At 37.4% G+C, this 10,824-nt stretch overlaps 1 pseudogene; it reads left to right on the top strand.

Moving 5' to 3' along the window:
• The first annotated feature begins 1,345 nt into the window (after positions 1-1,345).
• Positions 1,346-1,463, top strand: LOC129893552 (5S ribosomal RNA; annotated as a pseudogene).
• The last annotated feature ends 9,361 nt before the right edge of the window (positions 1,464-10,824 follow it).

Here is a 10,824-nt window from a genome sequence, read left to right as displayed (position 1 = left end):
CCTCTTCAGCTTCCCAAGTCATTTCTTCGCAATTTTTTTTTCCACAACACCTTGATGGAAGCTACATCCATAGTTCACAATCTCCTACTCTGCCAATCCGGGATGGCGATAGGTTGCTTCTCGTAGGATAACTCCTCTGTGACTTGGATATCCTTTATGGGATATACTCGGGTTGGATTTCCAATATACTTGCAAAGCATTGATACATAGAAGACTGGATGTACCCATTCCATATTTGCCGGTAAGTCCAGCTCGTAGGCAACCTTGCCTATTCGGTGGAGGATCTGATAAGGTTAATATATCTGGGACTAAGGTCCCCTTTCCTAATGTATCTCATTACTTTCTCTATGGGGGGTACCTTCGGAAATGCCCAATCATTAACTTGAAACTCTAGAAGTCGACGTCGATTACCTATATATGACTTTTGTCAACTCTGAGCTGCTAACACTCTCTCTTGAATAAGCTTCACCTTCTTAATGGCTTATTGAACCATGCCTGGGCCCATTAGTCACTTTTTACCATCATTAACCCGCCAATTGACGACCTACTCTTCTTGCCATACCAAGTTTCTTCCGGGGCAATCTAGAGACTAGTATGATAGTTGATGTAGTAAATACTCTTGACAAGTAGTAGGAAATTATCCAAGCTACCTTTGGAGTCAACCATATAGGCTCGCAACACCTCTTCTAGCATTTAGCTAGTAATCTTAGTCTATCCTTCGATCTGAGGGTACAATGGTGTACAAAGACCTATCTATCTTCCCAATCTCTTTTTAGACTAATCTTTAGTAGTTAACTGTAACTCGGGCTCTTTTATCTGACACAATACCTATGGGAACTCCATAAAGTCTCACCACCCTCTTGACCTATAATTTTACACAATCTTAACTAGATAGGTAGTCATTGATTGAAGGAACATGGGCTGATATTGTTAATCTGCGGATAACATTCCATATAGAATTATCTTTCCAGGAAGTGCAATATGAGTCTTGTATACAAGGTCGTATTGTGGAATCTTTGATCTCGTATATTACTTCTTGCCTTCTTTAGATGACATCAACTGGTACCCTCACCTTCTGGGTTTTGCTTTTTTCCTAGCAGAGTTGGCTTCCAAGTTGTGCTGAAGTCCCCTCACACAATGACCTATATAGTCATTTTGTTGTTTTCCTTATCATTAACTGGTATTATGTTAAAGAACTGTGGCATACACGTGTACCATCTATTAGTAATCGGCTAATCCCGCTTGTTTTGCTTAAGTTCTTTTACAATTCCCTTATCATAACTTATAACACTCTAGGTATATAATCTCGTATCATTGCTTCCCCACTAGTTTGGATTCTCCCATCTCATGTAATTATAACAGCATTAACGCACCTGATCCCACCAGAATTCCAAAGTTAAACGTGCTTGGGTGAGAGGAGTACTAGGATGGGTGCCCCCCGAGAAGTCCTCGTGTCACATTCCATTGCCATCCTTACAATAATGTGTGAAGGCACTCATCTTAGCCTAAGATTTACCTTAGAGTCTTTTCGCTAGTCTTGATGTTTTTCCTTGCCCTATCTTCTTCTCTCTTACAACCGGTGTCGGGGTAGATCTTTAATTCAACTATAACTGTGTCCTTTTTGGCCATTTGATTTAACTTCTCTTTGTATTCCTCTATAATGCCTTTAAAATATCATAACTCTTTTTCATCATGTACTCCTCCGCTTGGTGTTATGTTGTATATAACTATTCGTAGGTTGCACAACTAATCTTATACCACTAGTATGAGTTAAATGCACGTCTCCCGGCCTGTCTTTGCTTTACATATCGACTTTACACTAGGACTTGCTCGTGCTAACACTATTTTGTCCTACTTCTTTCTTTTCTTCCTTTACGTACTCCTTGGTCTCCTCATTTCCTACCGTAGGATATTTTCTATTCTCCTTGCTACTTGTACGTTCTGATATCAACAACCAATGATGTTGTTGCCATATCTTAATTTTTACTCAAACACGGCCCTACAACCCTTTTCGTGGCCCTTAGTTTGCTTAGTCCTACTCTCTTATCGTATTCACCACTTTTTGTAGGCACCCATGATTCTTCGCATGGTCTCTTATACTGTGGCTTCTATCTAATTATTGTTATCTTTGAGCTCTTGCTAACTCGTGCCAGTATGGGATCTCACTTGAAATTTAAGCGGTCCTATCAACATGTGATAGTGCAGTTGATTTTCTCTCATGCTTGTATTTCTCTTGTCCACTTCCCCCTTTTAGGGTGTACCCATGTCATCCTCTATTTATTTTCAACTATTCATACGCATATAATTCCGTTCCAACACATTTGACATACTGCACCATATCTACACCTTCTGTTAACTCATCTATACTTTTGGTTTCCCTTGTAAGAAACCTTAATATAACTATGGGGTGCTCAGAATTCTCAATAAATAGTACCCAATCTAGTCCATGTACTGGTACTTGAGTCATATAACTAATGTAGAAGTTTACCCAAAGCCACATTTTATTCATCCTAATCAGTACGTCAGTAGTGCTTATACTCATGTCCGATTCTCCATTCGGGGCACTTATACTCTGATGACTTGTGTCTCACATTTTGTTTATCACATTTTTTCCCAATGGATACCACCTGTTCCTTCGATAATTTCACAATGCCCCAGTTGTTTTGCAATTTCTATTGTCTATCTTCGAGGGATCCCAATATTTTCCAAAGTGGAGATTCATATACACAATACCCTTTTCTACTTTATGAGCTTTCATCCTTATCGTGACTGTGAATACAATCTCTCAAGATATGTTACAACCATATATCTCATTCTCTTTCTATATCTAAAAAATATTCGGTAGAGTTTCCTCTATATTCCTTACTATCCCAAACCTGCACTCAGGAAATACCAGCAATTCCATGCAAGGCCAATGTATATATACATTCATATCGTATCATATCACAACCATAATACCTCATAGGGACAACATATATATATATATATTCATATCATAGCCACCCAGGGAGCCTAATATCAACCACATTATAAAATCATGGGCTTACCTCGTATGTCCAACTCGAATTGCACCAGTTACACTTCCCTGTCTACTTTTCCCTTCAATTTTCAACTTTACATTTCAATCATATTTCAATCTTCTTACCTTATCCAGCATGCCTATTTCACACCATTACTTACTTCTATACTGTGTAGCTTCCAATATCATCCATCACTTTCTTCTGTCGATGTTGTTCTTCAGTTAAAACCAAAGGTTAGAATAAAAAGGAATTTCATTTCCTATGGCTAGGCTCTATCGTATGATCTAAGACAAGAAAGAAAGATAACATCCTAAATGTCCTGTAGCCTTTTGTTTATAGATGTGGTGCACAATACACCGATAAATAAGACTTTATTAGATACGGTATATAGACATTCTAAGGAAGGACCGCTCTGATACCACATTTGTCATGACCCAACCCCATAGGCCGTGATGGGTGCTAAAACTGGGTACTCGTATATATTACTTCTATCTGTAAGTAAATATGTCCCCTGTTTAAGTTATAGCACATCAACAGGCAGGATAACATATAAGCAGGCGAGGCTTATCATAGGCACCACTATACATACATGCATATACAACCCATACACTACCCATATACATGTCCACAGACCTCTAAGAGTAAGAACAGTAACATAAGGCAGGACAGGTCCCCCTTCGTACCCATGAAAAAATAAATATATACATCGAGGGTTAATACCAAAACTAGGCTCTGGCATAATGGACCGCTTCTGAACTACTGACTGGAACTCCTACATAGATGGATCCCCAAAGTATGTATCTATACCTGCGGCATGAACGCAGCCCCCCCAAGAAAGAGGGGTCAATACGATATGTGTACCGAGTATGTAAAGCATAGACATCAAAAGAAAATTACAGTTGGCATAGGGATGGAGGGGACAAGTATAATATTTAACCATTAACCGTACTCGCATTGTATAAAAGAAAGTCATATATATTACCATCACGTACTGTGCTCGGCCCATTTTGGGGACTCGGTGTACCATCTATATCATTCTTTCATCATATGCACATATATATTATTAGCGCTGTGGAATGTACAGCCTGATCCATGTATATAGTAAGTATATGCCGAGAAACATATGGCCCGATCCGCACATCACATAATAATGTCAAGGAATGAAGGCCCAATCCACATATCATATAGTAATACCGAGGAATGTTTGGTCCACTCCATGTATCATATAGTAATACCGAGGAACATTCTGTCCGATCCACATATCATATAGTAATGCCGAGGAATAATCGATCCAATTCACATATCATATAATAATAATTATATTATAGCTGGCTCGAGACTCGATAAAAGATGTATTACAGTATACACGAATCAAGTAGTGAGTAACCATATATAATCTAAATCATTATCAGAGACTCGACAATGTAAGAAGATAAAGCTATCGTCCGAGGACCAGAATAGTAGTATAGCCATCTCGAGTGCCTTCTAAATGCCATTGAGGCCTATATCACTTAGGATCTCAAGGACCCTAGACATGTACTAAAGTAATACTAACAGTTCATAGAATCAGGGATACCCGTCGTCACATATTCCTTAGGACTAGGAGCTTATGCATCCAGTACTTCTCAACCTATGGAGTTCAAGGAAAGTAGTTCAACTTACTACATGAGTTTAACATTCAGAAGAGAATAAGAGATACAGATTACCTTTAGGACTTAAAAGTGGAGTTACCCTAGAGATCATATCACATTTTACTTACAATTAGTACATACCAAAGGAAGATAAATATTAAGCTTTACCTAGTCTCTACTTTTCCTCAAGGAGTCATCATTACATATATCGTACCCGGCCCGTCATGGGCTCGGTATCATAATATTATTATTGTATTACCTTACCATCATAGAACCATACTTATGTCAAAGATATATCAAGAGGAAAGAAGGGTAGCTCTACGTACTTATGCCAAAACATGCGAAGAGAAAGGAGATAACTTCACATACTTACTCTCCATTATATAGAAGCCTTGAGAGGCAATAACTCAACTAATATAGGAATTCTACCATCGAGAAGTGAATAAGACTTATGAGTCATTCTTGGGGTTATATGAATGGAAATATCCCCACATTTAGTATATTAATCACTTAAGGCTAAGACATGCCAAAAGAAAATAAGGATAGCATCACATACTTATGCCAAAGACATGCCAAGAGAAAGATTCACATACCTTTTTCGAGATTAATTAAAATCCGGATTTTCCTTGATACCTCCTTAACCTATTTGACATGAAAGTAATACTAATATTAATAGCCTTTCACTTAAAAATTTCTCACTCTACAACCAAGTACTAATAGGAGTCATTTTCTTATCCATTACCCTCGACTAGTTTGTTACTAGTTCCGATGCTACCGAAAATCGGGAAGCATTTCCCCTTTAACTTCAACATTACCGAGGTTTCAACTCATCCAAAATGTCAAAAACCACACCAAAAACAACAACCAGTAGCATATACACAATTAAACCACCTCAACATTACACAATACAACTCCAAACAACTAGCTCAAAACTACGATACGAAAATAGAGCTTTTAATCTTTATTTCGCAAAATCTTTAACCATACCAAATGTAGGGTCATGTGGATGCAACCACACTATTTTTAAAATACTTTAAATCCCTGAAACACGCAACCCAACCATCTGCACCCGCAGCACCACAACGACAACCCACTACTCGACTTCGATTTAGATACAACCACTTCAATTTAGTTTGTTTCTAACGTCAAGCATCCTTATGCAATTTTTCCACTTACAACCTTATTTATGTCATGTAATATACCTCATAAAAACATCATAATCTCCAATTTTAAAGGGAAGCCCTTACTTCGCCCGAAACTAGTCAAACTTGTCAAAACATGCCTCGGAAGTTCCTTTAGCCAGCCTAAAATTTCGTGGCTGTTTGCTAACGTTTTGGGATGCTCCAAACCATAAATTTTAATTAATAATACCTTCATAACATCGTGGTACACCCTATATAATTAATTTACGAAGCAAAATTGAAGAACTAACCTTTTTTTTCCTTCCCAAACGTGGCTCTCTCCCTCTCTAGTTTCTTCTCTTCTCTTCTTTCTTGTTCTTGAATTTTCTAGATAATTATGGAACTTTAATAAGTCATAAGACATATATATATATATATATATATATATATAGGCCACCTAAGGTGGTGACACGTGTCAACCTCTAAGTGGTGACATGGGTCAACCCCTAAGTGGTGACACGTGTCAACCTCTAAGTGGTGACATGTGTCAGCCTCTAAGTGGTGACACGTGTCAAGCCCTAAGTGGTGACACGTGTCAAGCCCTAAGTGGTGACACGTGTCAAGCCCTTATTGGGCCAACACACCCCTTTCCTCCAATCACATGCTACCATATGGAATGTGGGGTCCACCACCCTTTCTCCAACTTCTGTCACATGGCACTCTCTCATGCTTCCACGTGGCACTCTCTTTTCCCCCTCGTCGGTTCATAATCTCATCTTACTTTATGAACCTATATAATCCTTGATACGTAAGCTTGGTATATACTCTAGTAGCTTAAATATGTAATATTTCCAAGTTGGTAGCTTACGTAAATAAGTGGTGTCCTACGACTCATTATTCGATCTCCAACTTCTTCCAGATTCTTATAACTCTATTTCTAATCTTCTCTACTATGGGGTATCGCATTCTCCTTTCCTTAGAGTTCTTTGATAGCGTTATAGATTATCCGTCTCACATGGAAACTCTTAAGAAGCTGAAGAGTTCTCAAGAAGTCTTAAGAAGCTTTTAGAAGCTTTAAGAAACTTTAGGAAACCTTAAGAAACTTAAGAGGCTTACGATCCTTCCATGAAACTTAAGAGCCTTTCAAGAGACTTAAGAACGCGTTCCAAGGTACAAAAGTACGGGGTGTAACAGGGTCAACACTGGAGCAGTAGTCGAATGAGTTTTCAATTCCTAAAAGCTTTCCTCACAAATTTCAGACAATTAAAACTTAGCCTTCTTATGGGTCAACTTAGTCAAAGTAGAAGAAATAAACAAAAAACCTTCTATGAACCTCCTATAGTATTTATCCAACCCTAAGAAACTCCTTATATAAGTTGGGGTTGTGGGTTTGGATCAATTCTTTACTGCTTCTATTTTTTCTAGTCAATCTGGATACTTTTACTAGAAAATATGTGGCCTAGAAATGCCATAGACCTTAGTCAGAGTTCATACTTTGAAAACTCGGTGAATAATTCACGATGTTTGAGAGTCTAGAGAACAATTCTAAGGTGACAGGCATGATCCTCCTCTGTTTTGGAGTAGATCAATATGTCATCGATAAACACAATAACAAACATATCTAAGTATTGCTTAAACACTTTATTCATGAGATTCATGAATGGTGCATGCGTGTTAGTCAGACCCAAGGACATAACAAGTAAACTGAAGGAACTGTAATGACTCTTGAAATTCTCTAACTTTCAACTGATGATAGCCGAATCTGAGGTCTATCTTAGAGAAACAAAAGGCTCCTTGAAGTAGTTCGAACAAGTCATTGATTCTAGGTTCAAGATACTTATTCTTTATAGTGACCTTTTTCAATAAGCGATAGTCAGTACACATTCTAAGGAAACCATCTTTCTTTTGTACGAAAGGGACAGGAGTATCCAAAGCAACATACTGATCAGATGAAACCCTTTTCAAGGATATCTTTTAATTGTTCATTTAACTCAATTGGAGCCTTTGTATATCGAAGAATAGAGATGGACTGAGTATCAACAAGGACATCAATTCCAAATTCTATCTCCCTATTGAGAGGGACCCTTGAAATATCACCTAGAAAGACTTCTAAGAACTCTTTCACAACTAGAATTGACTGAAGGGGTGGTGTCTTGACACTTGTGCTTCTAACTCAGACTATTTGATATATACCTCTTGTAAACTATCTTTCTGGCCTTAAGGTGTGGCCATTGGAGTACCTTCCCACAATAGGACTGGATCACCTAGAAACTGAAACTTTATACTCGAGTTCTACAGTTGATTAGGCATAAAAATCATATAATCAACCAATGCCTAGAATGATATCAAAACCGACCATATCTAACTCAACTAGGTCAGCTGAGGTGTATTAATGTGAATTAAAATAGTGCAATTTCTATAGACTCGCTTAGCCAAAATGGACTCACCAACATAAGTAGAAATACTGAAAGTCTCTTGGAGTTGTTTAGGACAAATCCCAAACTTTATGTCTATGTAAGGTGTCATTAACATTAAATTAGCACCTTTATCAAGTAAAGTATATGCATCTAATGAAAAGACTTCTAGAACATCGATAGCGATGTCTGGAGAATTTTCTTGAAAATGGTGATTAGACATAACATACAAATGGTGAACGCTCAACTATGTTCTATATTTCAAGGCATATGCGGTCGCAGGCAAAATAATTACCCAACTTTAGAGGTTGGGGTAGAACCATAAGGATCAGAATATAATATCACCTGCAATTGATTTCATAACTTGAAATAATTGTTGTGATTAATCTTTGCTTATTTGAGTTGAAACCCCTATCATTATGCACACACTCCTAGTCCTTTCCAATCATGGTAGTTCATATATATTAATAATTGGAAGGCAGGGTAATAAATTAGGATATCAACACAAATATGAACTACCATGATTGGAAAGGACTAGGGTGTATGCATAATGATAGAAGTTTCAACTCGAATAGGAAAAGATTAATATCAACAAAATCAATTGGTACATCGATAACATTTGGTCTAGGCTACATTTTGATATTCTCCCAATCCATCAAACTTATGTCCCTTAAATTCCCTCAAACTTCAAGACCCTTTCAAATAAAATACAAAATATTGCTTGAGTATATAGACTATTCCTAGCTCATCATATTATATGAGAAATTACTCAAATTTCAGCAAGTCCTCACCTGAGTTTTACCCGACTTCATTTTTCTTTCTCAAGCCAAAACAATGATACAGAGCTCAATCAATGTTTCCAACAACTGATTTTTAGATTAAAACTTCAAGACAACAATAGATCCATGTCATACAATCAATTTTAGAATCATTTAATCAATATCCATTCAGGGTTTTACACCCCAATCTAGCAATACATCTCAAGATAAAGATTTAGCTAATTATAAAAGAAGAAACTGAGACAATACCCATATAGGGACTCTCCAATTCACGTTAGTTTGATAAAAAAATCTGAAATCCAAGCTAGAGTAATGCAAATATGAAGTTTCTTCCTCTATAAGCTAAGGAGTTCTTCACTATGCTCTATGAATATTTTTACCAAAAATAGGTCTCTCTACTCTATCCCTATATGAGAGGATAATACTCGTACATAATTACATAAATTTACATTATATTCTTGGAACTTTTCAGAGGAAGCACTGATTTTCTTAATTGCTTTTTTGGCCTCAGCTTATGTCTTCAAACTTGTGCTAGACTGATGGAGTTGTGTAGCTCTAGTTGCTTTCTCACTTTAACCTTTAGTTCTCACTTGAGATTTTGTACTAGAATTAATGAATCACCGATCAAACATTGTACATGTTGATTGAAACACTGATATAGAGGTAGCCTATCTCCATTCAAGCCGGCGATTAGCCGGTGAGATGCCTATTGGTTCCTGTGGGACAACATTTCCTTCGCCGGTGTGCTTTCATGATTTATAGCTCCAAATCTATCAAATTGTTATTTTCCAAAAAAATGCCTGCATACAAGAGAACTAGGGCCTAAAATCCCCTCAATTAGCATTAAAAATGGCAATAATTTATGAATTTGAGTCCAATAAGTCATTAAAATACCAACTCATCAAACCCCCAAACTTACACTATTGCCTGTCCTCAAGCAAAATATTCAGTAACCATAGGACTCAAGCTCAGCTACACTCAAGATATGATTTGTACAATTATATGCTTGACTGAAAAGAACATAAAGAAAAAAGAAACTCAAAATCAAAAGACTCTATACGAGCACAACTCACTATTGGCTCCACAATCATTCCTTAGGCAAAGAGTTTTTGTTATACCTCATACTTTGGTACCTTCTAACGCTTCTTAAGCTTCTTTAGTTTCTGGCGAGGCTCTTAAGTTTCTTAGAAGTCATCATGTGAGTTGAATAATCTATAATGCTATCAAACAACTCTAAGGAGGAGAGAATGAGCTACCCCAGTAATAGGGAAGATTGGAAATAGGGTTATAAGAATCCAGAAGGAGTTGGAGGCCAAGTAATAGGTCGTAGGACTTGACTTACTCACATATACCACTTACTAGGATGTCTTACATAACTAATCTACTTGATTGCACATCGAACTTAAGTAGCAACGGATACGTAGGCTCTGAAAGTGAGACCATAGTATGAACCTACGAAAGAGAAATAAGGAGATGTAGCATCTACTTGAAACAAGTAGGTCTTGTACTAAGAAGGTGATGCAACTACTTTGACCAAGTAGGTGACACACCTACTCGAGGTGGGTCCCACGTTGCCACGTAGAGGCTTTAGATTGGATGCATAAACGAAGTGGCATTCCAGGGGGCTTCCACATGTCACCCCTTAAGGGATGCCATGTGTCACCTCCTAAGAAAGATTATATATGTATGTTTAGGACTCTTATTCCATTATTTATCCAAAAAAAAGTCAAGAGAAAGGAAAAGAAACCCTAAGAGACTAAGAGAGAGGGGCAGCGACTTTTGCCAAAAAAAAGGTAAGCTCCAACTTTTGTTCCATTAATTAATTATCTAGGGTATAACAATATGATATTAAGGTGTTA

Source organism: Solanum dulcamara, chromosome 6 (assembly GCF_947179165.1).
Source record: "Solanum dulcamara chromosome 6, daSolDulc1.2, whole genome shotgun sequence".
Taxonomy (NCBI): domain Eukaryota; kingdom Viridiplantae; phylum Streptophyta; class Magnoliopsida; order Solanales; family Solanaceae; genus Solanum; species Solanum dulcamara.
The sequence above is the reverse complement of the archived record's forward strand: the minus strand, read 5'-3'. Positions and strand labels throughout refer to the sequence as shown.